We start from the raw sequence: 14,664 nt of genomic DNA on the forward strand, positions 1-14,664 counted from the left end.
GGTAAAAGGCATGAGGAACCTTCCTGTGTTCAGCTCTGAGGACAAAGTATACGATAAGAAAACCCTGGTTTAAATAGGTTCACGTTTGCTGCTTTTGGTTGAGACCCTGAAATACATTCGCCATAAAATCAGAGCTGGTACTTACAGCTTGGATCTGGGCTGCTTTGTACTCTAGCCAGGCTTTGCTTTAGGTGTTGTGTAATGCAACCTACAGACTCCAGTTGTTAGGAAATCCATTTCAACTTCATAATCATCTATTTGTGGCATTTGAACCCTGATCAGAGTTAATTAAACTCAATGGCTATACTCAAGCTTTGTGACTGCTACCACTTTTGTGAAAGGGGCCCTTTTAAAAATGTGTAAGACTCCCAAAATGGTTATGTATAGGTAGTGTCTTTGAAGACACGGAATGCATTTGTGGATTTCCTGAACAAGATGAAGTGGAGGAGGGGTATTTTTGAATATTGGTTTTAACAGTTTGAGGATTTGCAATTCTGTTTTGAACATTACTTGTAGCGTTATGTTTTTTTATGGAAAAACAATGTGGTAAATTAAAGTTTGCTAACATGTAATACAATTTTGGGCTACACTTAAAAACAATACACATAAAAAATTCTTCAATTCTCATAAAAACAGAGGCACACAGACTGATTTTTCTGGGCTAACCTTTAGATGGAGAATACTCATTTAGTATTCATAAGGCAGAGGGTAATGTCTTGGTTTTTGAGTTTGGCTGTGCTGTAGAAAAAAATTGATAGCACTGAAAATTACTTTTTCTGTGGAATTTTAATTTCTTATTGGACTGTTTGTGTGGTTTCAGAGAAATATGGCTTTATTAAGAAAAGACAAATGAATATCCTTTACTCATTATTCAGAGGTTCTGCATACACTAATTAGTACTATGTTGTTTCTCAGATATTCAAATTATAGTGTACAAATAAATTTTAATTGCTAATGACATACAGAAGTTATTAATTTCATTATTACCAAATGTTGATACTGTGGAAAATTATTAATGCAGTAAGTATTTTAGACAAGAGTAGGGCAATAATTATTGTTACTATTAGTATTCCAGTATTATCCAAAATTTACTGAGCCCTTTAGAAATGCAGAGGACAGCACAGCCTGCATCTTAAAAAATGCATAAAGCAGCAAGAACGGATGTAATATGCAGAGAGTCAGACGGATGCTAAGCAAATGTCCAATTATTTACAGGTTTGCTCCTGTCTGAGTCTAAATTTAACACATTTGTGGTATTTAAGCTGTTGGTGTCTGCACTGATCCATCAAAGTCAGGAGTGACCAACCTGTGGCCCTTGAATAGCCTGCATGCAGCCCCCTACCAGGGTTGTCTGCAGAACTGTGGTGAGGCTGCCCATTGCAGCCATCACTGGATAAATAAACCCCACAGCTGTGGGAGCTCGTGGATGCTGCCAAGGCCAGCCAGGCACCCCAGGGCCATGCTCACACCCAGCCCTGGCTGGTCTGGAGTGGGAAACACTCCTGTGTTACCCTTTGGGTATGAACTGCTTGAGAGCTTTGCACTTGCTTCTGCCTTCCGCTGCCTCCTAGCCCTGTGTAGGGATGTGCTGTCTTCCACTTTCACACTCATGAAGCTCTGTATACATTGCATGTAGTGCCAGGATGTTGGGCTGCTTCTATCCTTTTTCCTCCAGCAGTTCTGGCTAGATGAATGTGGACTTTATACTTGTGCCCCGTACCATGCATATCTGAGAGCTGCCTAGGGAAGAAGAGTGCTTCCAGGAGAGACCTGGCAGGGAGTGGGGGCTTTTCCAAACATTTCAGAGCAGGTGATCCCATTGGAGTTGAAGTATGGAGGGAAGCGAGGGCATATCTGTGAGTAATGAATGAAATGTAACAAATGAGGCATGAATAATGCCTTCGTGACTATTTACTTCCAATGTGCTGCAGCTGGAGATCTCAGAAATAAGGCTGGTGAAAGAGGTGAGGCTGTGATGAGAAGAAGCAAGGGAGACCCTGTCAGAAGTGACTCTTATATGGACCAAAAAGGAATGAGTGTGATTTCTGATTGCTGTCGGCCCAGTGTACAGTCATCTCTGTGAATCAAGCTGGTGAAGGCACAATAGAAGGACAAAGAAAAGAAAACACCTCAGATACAATGTGAGAAAAAAAGTACTAAGTATCAGACACCCAGCTGTGTGAGTGAGGTGGGTGAGGAAAAAGGGTCAAAATTACGATGTGCTGCGTCAGAACTGCATAGAGAAGCATCAGTGATGGGGACAAAACAGAAGAACTATGTTTTGCCATGGTGGATTTGAGCAGGAACTGTGAAGTTACGAGTTAGGTTGATTTATGGAATTGAGTAAATGCAGACAGGCCGTCACTGGAGAAGTAGCTTTGCTTAGAGTCATCTATACAAGACTATTACCTAACAGTGTTTGAACAAGCAAATTTGGAAAAGAAATGAGAGGAAAAAAAGGCAGCTTCAAAAGAAGAAATTTAACAAAAAAAATCATGTGAGGCTTGTGTGTTGCAGAAGAGAGGGAATGAGTGAATATGGGCAGACAACTGCATTTGACTGAGCCCAAAAAAGAGAACAACTGTTCTCACTGTTTTCCATTTTCCCAGCTGATGGTAAATTAACATATGTCAATTGGTTTGAATTTACAACAGCTGAAAATCAGACCTTCAATACTGAAACAGGGTGGCATACGAAAAATGGACAAAGAGACCCAATAAATAACTTATTTGAACTTTATAAATTATGTATAAAGGACTATGCATGCAAAGTGCAAAGCACCTTCCATTTTCAATAACTACCCTGCAGGAGCTGCTCATAAAAGCATTGCTTCACTCTAGCAAGAAAAGAAGCCAGGTTAATCAGAGGATTTACCTCAGTCAGTAGCATATGGTATGTTCCGTTGCCTTATTGACATGAGCCATCTTTGTAGTGACGCCCAAGAGAGGTTTTGAACAAAGTAACTATGCCTGTATGGAACTGGTGGCAAAATAAAATAAGGAAACAAAAATTGAAGTTTACTACAGATTAATTTAAATACGGTTTATGTTTAGGACTTCGTCTGTAAGATTAAAAAAAAATCCCACAACTTCAAGGCAGATGAACCTGATGTTCTGGTCTGTGCAAGGGTTTTAACTGAGATTGGACCATCTAGAAAACTTATTGTAGGTCAAGCAGTTACTTATATGAAGTACCACATTCACACCAAAGAGCAACAGTAAATGGAAGGAAGCTGTTGCAGTTGTGTAATTACTCACAGGTAAAGGGTTTACAGTCACAGTCAGGATTTGCAGGATTCTACACTGGGTCATTTATGCACAGGTTCCCCAAAGCCTATGGGCCAAGTGTTGCAGACTGTGCCTTGGATCAATAAAAGTGTCTGGTACCAGAAGCTATGACTCTAGCATGTGATATTTTAAATGCAGTTTTATAAACAAGAAACACCTTCACGGTTTTATAGCCCATTCTTTCTCTGAAAGTACAACCTTTTTGTTGCAAATATATCTGCTTAACTTTCTCAGATTTGATTAGGCTGACCTTTTGTTATAATTAAAAAACAAACAAATGAAAAAAGCCAAAAATGTTATTTAAAAAATCTTTAAAAAATTCATAAAACTTTGAATAAATCAGTTTAGATAGGACAAATAAAATACCATAGCCTACATCATGGGGGGTGCTCAGACAAGATCCTGGCGTGATTTCTTCTGACCTAAAAATCTGTCTGTCCAGGGAATCATGTTAGGTTGGTTCATAGGAAGGGCTCTTACTTACTTCTAAATATATGTGACATTATCTGGATTAACAGTAGCTCATCTCTTAGATGGACTGATGCAAATTTCTCCTGGTGGAAGAACGCAGTATTCAGCTATAGACAGTATTTGGCCTCCTTGAGAGTGGCAGAGCATTAATCACTCTTACTATAAGCTTTTCTAATGCAGAAAATTGTGTATATTGGGGATTAGCTGGATTTCCTGCCAGAATTGTGTTTCTTGTACAAGTGGCTTAAAGGTGTGCCTTTTTTCTCTCAAACACTAAAACTCTTTTTGTCTTCATGAATTCTACATCTACTGAAGTAACTCAGTTTAACTGCCCTTACAAGTCAAGAGGTTTTTACAGTGCATGGATTGGATCTTCTAGTGTGTGTTCATGTCCGTGTAGCTTTTCCCCCACCTTGCAGAATTTTCCCGGTGTATTCTTTTCAGTTCAGTGTGCCTGAGGCAGCAGAGCTCTGCTCTGCTTATGGGGCAGTTCATCTATGTGTTGCAGTAGTGGGGTATGTTCTTCGTATTCATCTTAAGTCATGCCATATTTGCATTCTGTCCCACTTGACTGATCAATTTGTGCACGCCTAAGTATCTTTTCAGTCCTTCTATTATTTAAGTAGTTGCAGACTTAACTATTACTTTGCCATCTTTTATAATGTTTTTTTCTGATTGCATACGCTTTGAGGAACCAAATTTAAAATGAATGTTTCTTTGGAGTATTCTTGCTCCCCTCTCTTTCCTTCTCCCCTTCATCTATTTGTATTGTTTTTTTCTTAGAAATGCATAAAAAAGAATCTTGTCAAAAGTGTTGGGGGTTGGCCTTGGCTAAGGGCCTATTACCCGCCAGCCACTCTCTCACTCCCTCTCAACAGGACAGTAGGAGAAAACAGAATTTAAAAGCTTTAGGTCAGGATAAGGAAAGGGAGATCCCTTAACAATTACTGGCATGGACAAAACAGACTTGACTTGGGGAAAATGAATTAAGCGCCTTCTCCCAGACTCAACTGCACTCCCTCCCTCCCGAGTCCATTGGCCCAGCCCTGAGCGGCACAGCCGCCATCTTGGCTGCGGGGCGGGGCCGCACCTCACAGCAGCCCCTGCAGCCCCACGGCCAGGGCCGGGGCGCCGACTCCCCTACAAAGAGACACAGTTCAGTGCAAACATCCAAAGGAGTATTTTTCTTCCCATGCCCAGGTACATTTTCTCCCTTCTGTTTTGCAGCAGTTTTGGACTAAAGCTTTTTCCCGTGTGGATGTGTGTATGAAAGGTCACTCTCTCTTAGTTCCTAAGCTGCTTCTGCTTCTTATGTAAGTTTCCCTTTTCCTCTTGGTTGTTCCGTCCTTTTTTTTTTTTTACCCCATGATCAATTCTTAAATAAGGTTTACTGCTCTGTATTTGTCAGAATTAGTCTGCCTTTTGGTAGACTGTTAGAGCTTCCCCATAGCTGTTAAGTATAAAAGGGCTAGAGTGTATCACTAGGCCAATTCACTTCTTCCTTTTGTCATCTGCTGATAAACCTGGTTGATGCCCGAGTCCTTGCTCAAACCATGCTGGAGCCTCTTTTACTCTTTTGGACAGCATTACCAGTTCCAGCTCTCTTCTTGCTATACTTGTCCATCGCCCTTGGGAGTAAACTTGCTTTTCTTCTTGGCTTCTTTTTTGGTTTTCCATGAACAAGGTTGCTTTCTTCAGCTTGAGACATTTAGTTGTCTGGCATAGCTATACTATCTACTTCATATTTGCAGTTCTTTTAGATGAATATTTGTATCTTACAGGTTTTGCCCAATATGTATATATAACATTTATTACATATATTATGTTTTGTATATTACTGTATATAATATATTAACATTTCCTCTCCTTATACTTTAACCACCGTTATAAATGGTTTAACTGCATAAAATGTCTTTCCCAGACTCTGGCAGTGTACTCTGGATTGAAAATTATAGATGTTTCTCCTTACTACATGACTTATCTGATATTCTGATGATTTCAACCTTTTCCTCTTTCACAGCCACAGATCACTTAATTATTGGAGTATTCTGTCAATAGGACAACAGACATTGAGAATGGGAATATTTAGACTCTGAACCTGAATGTTTTGGGGGAGCTAGTTAGATGGTTAGACTTTCCTGATCTGAGCAAAACTTAAAACAAATGATGCTACTGTATCTGTGTTGAGTCTGTCTCTGGACAGTTTGTAAGCCAAACATACAGTGAACTGTGGAAACCTGATATCAGTTTAATGAAATTTTATCTTCCAATGTTTAAAAATAAGATCACTGTAGGGTTCTAACAAAGTATTGAAAACTTGAGTCACTGAAGCTTAATTGCAGTACAACTGGTATTCCATGAAATCCTAGTCAACTGTTGTCTTTTTAAGACATAATGACTTCATATTACCATACTTTTAAAACTACTGTATATTTTAAAGCGCTTATTTCAACTCTGTGGTGAAGGTATACGTAGTATTTATGATCACTGAATGCCAGGTGTATTTTCCATTGCATAGCTCCGAAAGATAGACTGCTCAATTCATGTTAGTTTTCTGAGTAACACTAGGTGTAAGTTATGGCCAAGCCACACGTTCAAAAATCCTGCTTCTGCTTTGTTTATAGAGGGTTTTTTTATGTCTCTGCAGCATTCTGTGAATACACTAATCATTGTAGATATGATGAAGATCACATAGTTGTATTAGATGGCATATGCTTAAATGCCTTTTGAATAACCTGAGGTGGAAAATTAAAAAGACTGATTGCACTATTCCTCTTCCTCTCTACCCTGCCTGCAACTCTTGTAACAGCCCAGGTCAAGAGGCCAGGGGAAACGTTTTGTTCCATCACGAGAAACATGGTCTTCCCAGAGAGCTCTGTCCCAAGTGAGAATGAAAAATTGACTGAAGATGGAAATGACTAAGTATGGACAGCTCAGAAACAAAATTTCCTGAGTCACTTTAAAAAAATGAAATACTTTGATTTTATTTGAAATGTAAAAAATTGTTTTGATTTTGCTGATGAAAAGATGGAAGTTTTCTGGTAGTTGAAGTGGTTGGCAGAGACTTCTAATTTTATGGAAATCATGATTTCCTGATAATATTCCTATTTAAGGAGATTTCAGAAAAAGAGATTGCTGTTTTGATCACACTGTACACTGTGACATTGCCCTTGTGCCTTTTTTATTGAGATCAAAACCATTAGTTCTCATTTGATATTTTTACTGTTTTGACATTATTTAGTAGTTCTTGCTTTTTGACATGTGGAAGCTCATGAGATGAACAGACCAAAACTATGGAAAATAAGGTCAGTAAGTAAACCATCTGTGCAATCAAAAAAACTTTGTGTTTTTTACAAAATCCAACCCAGGCAAATGTCACAGTTTCTAATAACTTTTTTCTCATGTTAAATAGACAGAAAAAAATAATTATAGCAGGTAATAATTTGAGTGTGTATAGAAATACATGTGTAGCTACCCTTTTACCTCATCATTTGTGTGCTGTATGATTTTGTTTCGTCCCTATTATATGTCTAAAAAATGTACATAATGTGGTAAATGTAATTTAAAGACTGTAGTTTCAGGAAAAGAGGAAAGTTATGTTGTCACAGCCTGTGTGACGTAGTACATGCAAAAGCACAAGGATTAAAATTGGCAGCATTCTGGATAAGAGAGGACCCTCAGTATCAGAGACCGCTTAAGGCATCTCACTACCTGCTTGATTTCCTGATTGCTCAGCATTTTGCAGAAGGTGGGAATTACAATAATAGCAAACTTAACATGTTTTGTACAAATTATTCACTATTTAGTTGCTGCAGGGCTATTGCAGGAAACAACTTGTGCTTTACTAGTTTTTCACAGAGGAACTTCTATAATCAAAGGCAGTGATAACCTTGCTTCACCAACCAGATGCGTGTAAATCAAAACACTGTTCTCAGTGCTAAACACTCAGTGTCAGAGAAAACTTACGCATCAGGAGGGGTCTGCAGTGCTGGTGTTTTTCTCAGTAACAGTCAGTTCATTTCTTTATTTCTAAGGAAAACATTCCTGTCCACCACACACCTCATGGTGAAGCTCTCTGTGCTGAAGGAGTCTTAATCCTTCATGAAAATATCCCAAGTCAGTGAGTCAAGCAGCTCCGGTGCCAGCAGGATCAGCAGCAGACCGCTCCAGTGCATTCCACAGTGGGGGGTTCCCAAACTGGAGCAACCTCTGGGGGAGCCAAGAGAGCTGCCAGGAGCTTGCAGCTTGCATGACAGTGGCTGATGGGACCTGTGCGGGGCCAGGAGCAATGGCAGCCAAGCCCCCACACCTATAAGAGAAGCTCTTAGGGAGCGCTAGCAACCAGGAGTGCTGCCAGCAGGGCGGGCAAACAGGGCATGGGGCATCGGCAGGGGTGTTGCGTGGCAGTTTGCATGGAAGGTCGTGCAGAAAGGGCACTGAAGCTCTGCCAGCTCGACCAGGGGGCAGTGGTCCCCACCCAGCAGAAAGCCATGGCCTCTCCAAGCTCTGCACCCACCAGGCCTGAGGCAGCTGCCCCGGCTGGGCTCTGGTGGGAACGTGCTGCCACCCCGGTGCCGGGCTGCCGGCCGTGCCCTGCTCTCATGCCAGTCCTGGGCGGCGGCGGTGAGCACACCTGTGGGAGGTGCACCCGGGTAGGGGGGCTCGTCCGCTGCGTGACAGGGCTCTGGGCGGGGGTGGGTAGGCTGAGCAGTATCAGGGAGTGCAAGAGAGAGGCAGACCGCTGCAATCGCACTGTGCCTTCCCTGAGACAGGCCCAACGGGCAAACAGGACACGTGGGACGGAGGATTCTCTATCCTCCCTCTGCCTGGCTGAGCTCAGGGACTTGAGGGATCAGGGGCAATGGTGACAAGTTCCTGCCTGGCACAGCAGGCGCGTCTCCTCTTGAGCACCCCACGGGCCCAGGTGCCCGTGCATGATAGGTGTGAGGCCATGAAAGCGGAACTGAACGATATCAAGGGCGATGGTTCATCTGGCTTGGAGGTGTCGCAGAGGTTGTCAGCCAGTGCCCCGCATCAGAACTGCTTCTATGGAGGCAAAAAGATGGGTCATTGTCATAGGAGGCTTCCTTCTGGCTGGAACAGAAGGCGCGATGTGCAGATCGGACCCGCTCCTTAGGGAAGTCTGTTGCCTCCCTGTGGCCCAGATTAAAGATATGAAGAGAAAGCTTCCTACCCTGGTACAGCCCCCAAGTTATTATCCATTATTGATTTCTCAGGTAGACAGCAATGAAGTTGATCAATGACAAATCTGATCTCCTTCTATGACAAGATGACCCACCTAGTGGATTAGAGAAAGGCTGTGGATGTTGTCTCCCTGCACCTTAGCACAGCCTCTGACACTGTCTCCCACAGAGTTCTCCTGGAGAAGCTGGCTGCTCATGGCTTGGATGGGTGTGCTCTACGCTGGGTAAAAAACTGGCTGGATGGCCGAGCCCAAAGGGGGATGGTGAATGGGAGTTACATCCACTTGGTTGCCAGTCACAAGTGGTGTTCCCCAGGGCTCAGCACTGGGGGCAGTTCTGTTTAATATCTTTATTGATGATTTGGATGAGGGGATCAAGTGTAACCTCAGGAAGTTTGCAGACAGCACCAAGTTGGGCAGGAGTGTTGATGTGCTTGAAAGCAGGAAGGCTCTGCAGAGGCACCTGGACAGGTTGGGCGCATGGGCCGAGGCTGATGGCATGAGGTTCAACAAGGCTCAGTGCCTGGTCCTGCACTTGTGTCACACCAGCCCCACACAGCGCTACAGGCCTGGGGAAGGGTGGCTGGAAATCTGCCTGGTGGGAAAGGCCCTGGGGGTGCTGGTTGATGGCCGGCTGCATGTGAGCCAGCCGTGTGCCCAGGTGGCCAAAGTGGCCAATAGCATCCTGGTTTGTATCAAAACAGTGCAGCCAGCAGGACTAAGGGAAGTGATTGTCCCCCTGTACTGGGCACTGGTGAGGCTGCACCTCAAATAATGTGTTTCAGTTTTGAGCCTCCCACGTCAGGAGGGACATTGAGGTGCTGGAGCGTGTCCAGAGAAGGGCAGTGGAGCTGGTGAAGGGTGTAGAGCAGATGTCTTATGAGGAGCAGCTGAGGGAACTGGGTTTTTTTAGCTTGGAGAGGAGGAGGCTGGGGGGGGACGGGACATTATTGGCCTCTGCAACTACCTGAATGGAGGTCGTAGCGAGGTGTGTGTCAGTTTCTTCTCCCAGGCAACCAGCCACAGGATGAGAGGAAATGGCCTCAAGTTGTGCCATGGGTTGTTTAGACTGAATATTAGGAAACATTTCTTCACTGAAAGAGTTGTCAAGCACTGGAACTGGCTGGCCAGGGAAGGGGTTGAGTCACCATCCCTGGAGGTATTTAAAAGTCATGTAGTCGTGGTGCTTAGGGACGTGGTTTAGTGGTGAACTTGGCAATGCTGGGTTAATGGTTGGACTCAGTGATCTTAAAGGTCTTTTCCAACCTAAATGATTCTATGATTCTGTATTAATTTCAGAGTTTAAAAATGCTCACCACTCCATTTCTGCTGTTGGTGAATCTAAACTTCTTTTACATCTGACATATATCTGTGTGACATACCTTAAATGCAAAATTTCAAAGCATCTATTTTTTCATGATCTTCCTATTAGTACATAGATTACTTATTGAAGTAAGCCCTACCTTTTAATAGCCTCCTAATTTTGTTAACAAAGGGATCTGCTATGCCTGTGCAGGAACTGATTTCCACAAGTGATCCGTTACAGCTCTGTTTCACTATTCACTTTCTTGAGGTAATATGAAGGTGTGACAGTAAATAGACAATAGTATAGCAGGATGAACTGTAGCCTCTATAGCAAGCCGTTAGCCCTATTCTGACATGTCTAGACTTACGCCTTAGGCTATGTACAGTTTCATATAATCAAATTGTGTTGTTTAAAATAGTCATTGGTATATGCTGGTTTATTTCTGATGCTGACTGAGGGATGACTTGAGGCTAGATTTTGCCCTTGTGTGTGCACAAGCAATTCCCACTGACTTTGAAGCAAGGTGACTCCACACAAGAGTGGGATATTTTCCTTCAGCCTTTATGGCAATGTAGTTATTTAATCAATTGTAGTTGTGTTTTTGTGACACCTCATAGTGCACCAAATCCATAATAAATGATCAGTCATGAGTTTTGGTTTTAGTAAGTGGGAATAAAACATGTTCCTCATTCTGTTAATAACGTTATGTCATAGGCTTACCCATGCCTAAGCATGTGTGGCTTTCCTTTTGTTTCTACAGTTGCCTTACTCCTGGTCCAAATTTGGCACAATACAGAAGACTATCATCATCAAGTGCAAATGTGATGTACTTTTAAGCCCATATTTTCAGAAGTGTATGTAGATTGTGTTCACTGACATTACCATTGATAGCCTAGGTTTTTAAGATTTGGGTGGGGTTTTTTTCCTAGTAGCTATGCTTACTTTTTTATAGTAGTTAATTACTGTTTGCAGTGGGCAGTGAAAATTGTGACTTCTTGTAGGTAGTAACTAGAGGAGGGCTTATTAACCAATATTTGATTATTTGTCGTCAGTATCCTGAGCTGTATGAACAGGAGCGGAGCCAGTAGATCATGGGAAGTTATTGCCCACCTCAAGCACTGGCCCTGTGAGGAGAAGCTGGGGGAGCTCAGCTTGTTCAGCCTGGAGTAGACAGCTTCAGAGGCACCTAATGGTAGCCCCCAGTGCCTATAGGGAGGTCATCTAAGAGGTCGAGCTCAGCTCACTGAGGTGGGGCAGGGTGGGAAGATGAAAGACAATGAAAGTAAACAAGAGGGGTTCAGATTGGATATTAAAAAAAAAAAAGAAATCACCCCCACAAGGATCATCAGGTAGTGGCACAGGGCGTCCAGATTTATTGTGCAGTCTCTGTGCTTGGAGGTTTTCAGCTTTGACCAGGTGAAGCCCTGAGCAGCCTGGTCTGGCCTCAGAGCTGACCCCACTGTGAGAAGCAATTTGGACCAGAGACGTTCTGAGGTCCATCACAGCCTGATTCATCCTGTGATCTGGTTCCTATCCTCCAACCAGGTCACCCGAAATCTGTGTTTCCTTATTCTGAATTTTGATCTTAAATAAACTCAGGGATAAAAAGGAAGGATAATAAGGAAATCCTGTGAGGTTCTGTTGAGTTTGTCAGCACTGAGATCAGAGCATTGTGACAAGGAGTGTGGTGCTGGAGGAGATTCCTTTAAGCCTCCAGTGCAGTTCTCCCTGTTCTCACAGGCCACCAGCTGACAGGCCATCCCTCTTCAGTCTAGAGGAAAGCAGACAAGCAAAGTAAGCAGCTAGTCTGTTTAAACTATCTCTTGATAGTATTGTACAGCAAAGCATGGATGTGAAGTAGATGATCTGGACGTTGAAAATCAAGAAAATACAAGTACATTAATAGGGCTGGGATTTTTTTTGTATCTCCTCAGTGTGATTTCAGTGAGACACACATTAAACCTAGTAAAACCTGAAAGGAAGTGACCCTACCTAGCTTGTATTTGATCTCTGGAAAAGGAGTAGGTGGTACATCTCTTTCTTATCTGAGCTGTGTAGGTATAGAAGCATAACTATAGTAGAAATGCCACAAAATTAGTGTAAGAAAGAAACTGTAGAGAAAGTCAAGTTTTAAAAAGTTTTGTGTGCTTCTTTGTATTACTTCTTATTCACTGCAACTCTTCCACTTCAAGCTGTGAAAAATATTTGATTCTGTAGTTTTAGTAGCATCTATATTCATTTGTGTACCCATAAACCAAGCAAATTCATCAGGCTAATGGTAGTCTTGTTTGATTCTGCATAGCTGTGTGGGAGAGAAAAAAGCTTTATTTTGTATAGTGTTCCTGACTGATTGAGTTTAGGTGTATGATGTCAACTTTTCATGTAAACCTTTGGTTGGTTAAAAAGGCATGATCAGCATGATCAGCATTTTCTAAAGTTGAAGAACGATTATTTATAGGAGTTGATTTTGGCCAGTAATTGCATATTTCTATAATAAAATCGTTGTGGTACCTAATTAGTAATGAGTTTTCTGTATGTTAGAAATTAAAAGATCACAAAACATTTTCAAGATAAATATGATGTGACTTTTTTAAAAAATACATGGTGTGGTGGCTTTTGGCTACCAGAAATTAATAGGTTTTAATGGCACAGGTACTTTTAATAAATGTGTTAGCATATATATATATACACACACACACACACATATATATATATAAAATGTGTTGCAACCCTTTATTCAGGAAAAATTTCCATTTCAGTTAATGAAATTTTCCCTGAACAGAACAGAGAGTAAGCAAGATAGTCTCAGAGAGAAAGGAAAAACTTGCTTTGTGAAAACTATTTTGAGTAGGTCTTGCTGAAAAACTGGTTTTGATATTACTTTATCTTATTTTATAACTAAAAAGAAAAGATTGACCATAGTTTTCTTAAATACCCTACATGCAGCAGTCTGTCTTTCTCCAATACGCCTATAAGCAATACCAATCCGTTGTCCTAAGATGGTCAGTGTGATCCTGCAGAGCACTGAAGAGAGCAACACATACAAAAGTGTTCCTGTACTTTGCTGTTTCCTGTGATTGATTTCATTTGGGTGCACGTTACCACAGTTGCGTTTCATCCACCAACTCTTCAGCCACTGTTAATGATTTTTTGTCATTTTTCTTTTTTGTATATAGCAATAGACTATCTGGGTATTATGAATGAATATATGCTAATTAAGACAATAAAGTAGTTTAAAGATACATGAATGTTAATAGGATTTGAAATAAGAGGTAGCTTGAGGCTACTGCTGTATAACAGGCCATTTAAAAAATATTAGCATCAGGCCCAGTGGACCAGTAGTAAAGTACAGCTGCCTTTTTAGTATAGTATCAGAGCTAGCAGCCCTTAGACCCTGAGCTTTACTCCAGTGATCACAGCTGTGAACTGCGCTGAACTAATTTTGCTTGTTCCTGCAAATTCCAGCATAGAAGCTACTAGCTATATGTAATGCCTGGGGTGATATATTTTGTTACTTGTAAAGCAATCTTTATAGCAAATTATTTTAAGTACATCAACAAAGATATGTTTTTGCATTATTTACATCAAGCTGTTAAATTTTTAATAGTTTACAGTGGTCTTCTTTGCAGACTAAGATCACTATATGAAAGAAAATGGAGTATATTGTTCACTTTGTTGAATGAACAGTTCAGCCAAGTGAAGGACTCTGCTTTGGTCAGCCCGAAAGTCCAAAAATAAATAGAAAAACAAGGGTTTCATTTGAGAAGGCTGCTATTTGAATAGCAAAATAAGTTTACATAAGGTGACAGCTATTTTAAATCTCCTGTGATAACCATAATAAGGAAAAGTATTTTGTAATGGCAAATGTTTGACAATCTGCCTCCTTTTCCCCCAGACCACACAGTACACCCGCCTTTGGTCCATTCACAGAGATAACAGTGTGCCAGCCAACCAGTCTCAGCTCCCTTCTTATCTGTCTTCTTTTCTAAAACCATCGCCAGTCCATTCCCCAGCTCTATAGAAATCCCAATTATAGATAGTCCATTTCAAAATGCCTTATGGATGAAGCCCCATTCCTGCCAAAGATATGGGAGAGCAAAATGAGAGGGCTTTTGCTCCTGTTCTAAATTGTTGTGATAATTTATATAATAGTACATCTATATAAATATAAAAATATAAATATATATAGTGTGTATATATATACACTATAGAATAATAGTGAAGCTGTGGAAATACTTAAGATGGTGCCTGAAAAACTGGCATAGAGAAAACAGGATTAGCTGAAAACACAGGAAGAAACAAAGATAAAAGCAAAACATTTCTGTTACTGCTTTCTTTTTGTTAGGCAACTTCCAAGAATGGAAATCATGATCTCTACCTTCAGAAGGTAATTTTTT

The 14,664-nt window shown here is 41.3% G+C and overlaps 1 protein-coding gene and 1 long non-coding RNA gene across 6 annotated transcripts in view; one reads left to right on the top strand and one right to left on the bottom strand.

Annotated features, from left to right (window-relative positions):
• LOC308059565 overlaps positions 1-12,947 on the bottom strand; it is a 51,517-nt gene extending 38,570 nt beyond the window's left edge. The window contains exons 1-2 of the long non-coding RNA XR_013926319.1: positions 8,068-12,947; positions 1-5,173 (exon numbers count right to left, since the gene is read on the bottom strand). The exon at positions 1-5,173 is cut by the window's left edge and continues 38,570 nt beyond it. This is a non-coding gene — a long non-coding RNA (uncharacterized lncRNA). The remainder of the gene's footprint in view (positions 5,174-8,067) is intronic.
• The window catches only part of GRIA4 (glutamate ionotropic receptor AMPA type subunit 4), a 275,697-nt gene that overhangs the window by 84,320 nt on the left and 176,713 nt on the right, over positions 1-14,664 (top strand). The gene's annotated exons all lie outside the window — the stretch shown is intronic.

This window comes from Falco punctatus, assembly GCF_963210335.1.
Source record: "Falco punctatus genome assembly, chromosome: 2".
Classification (NCBI taxonomy): Eukaryota; Metazoa; Chordata; class Aves; order Falconiformes; family Falconidae; genus Falco; species Falco punctatus.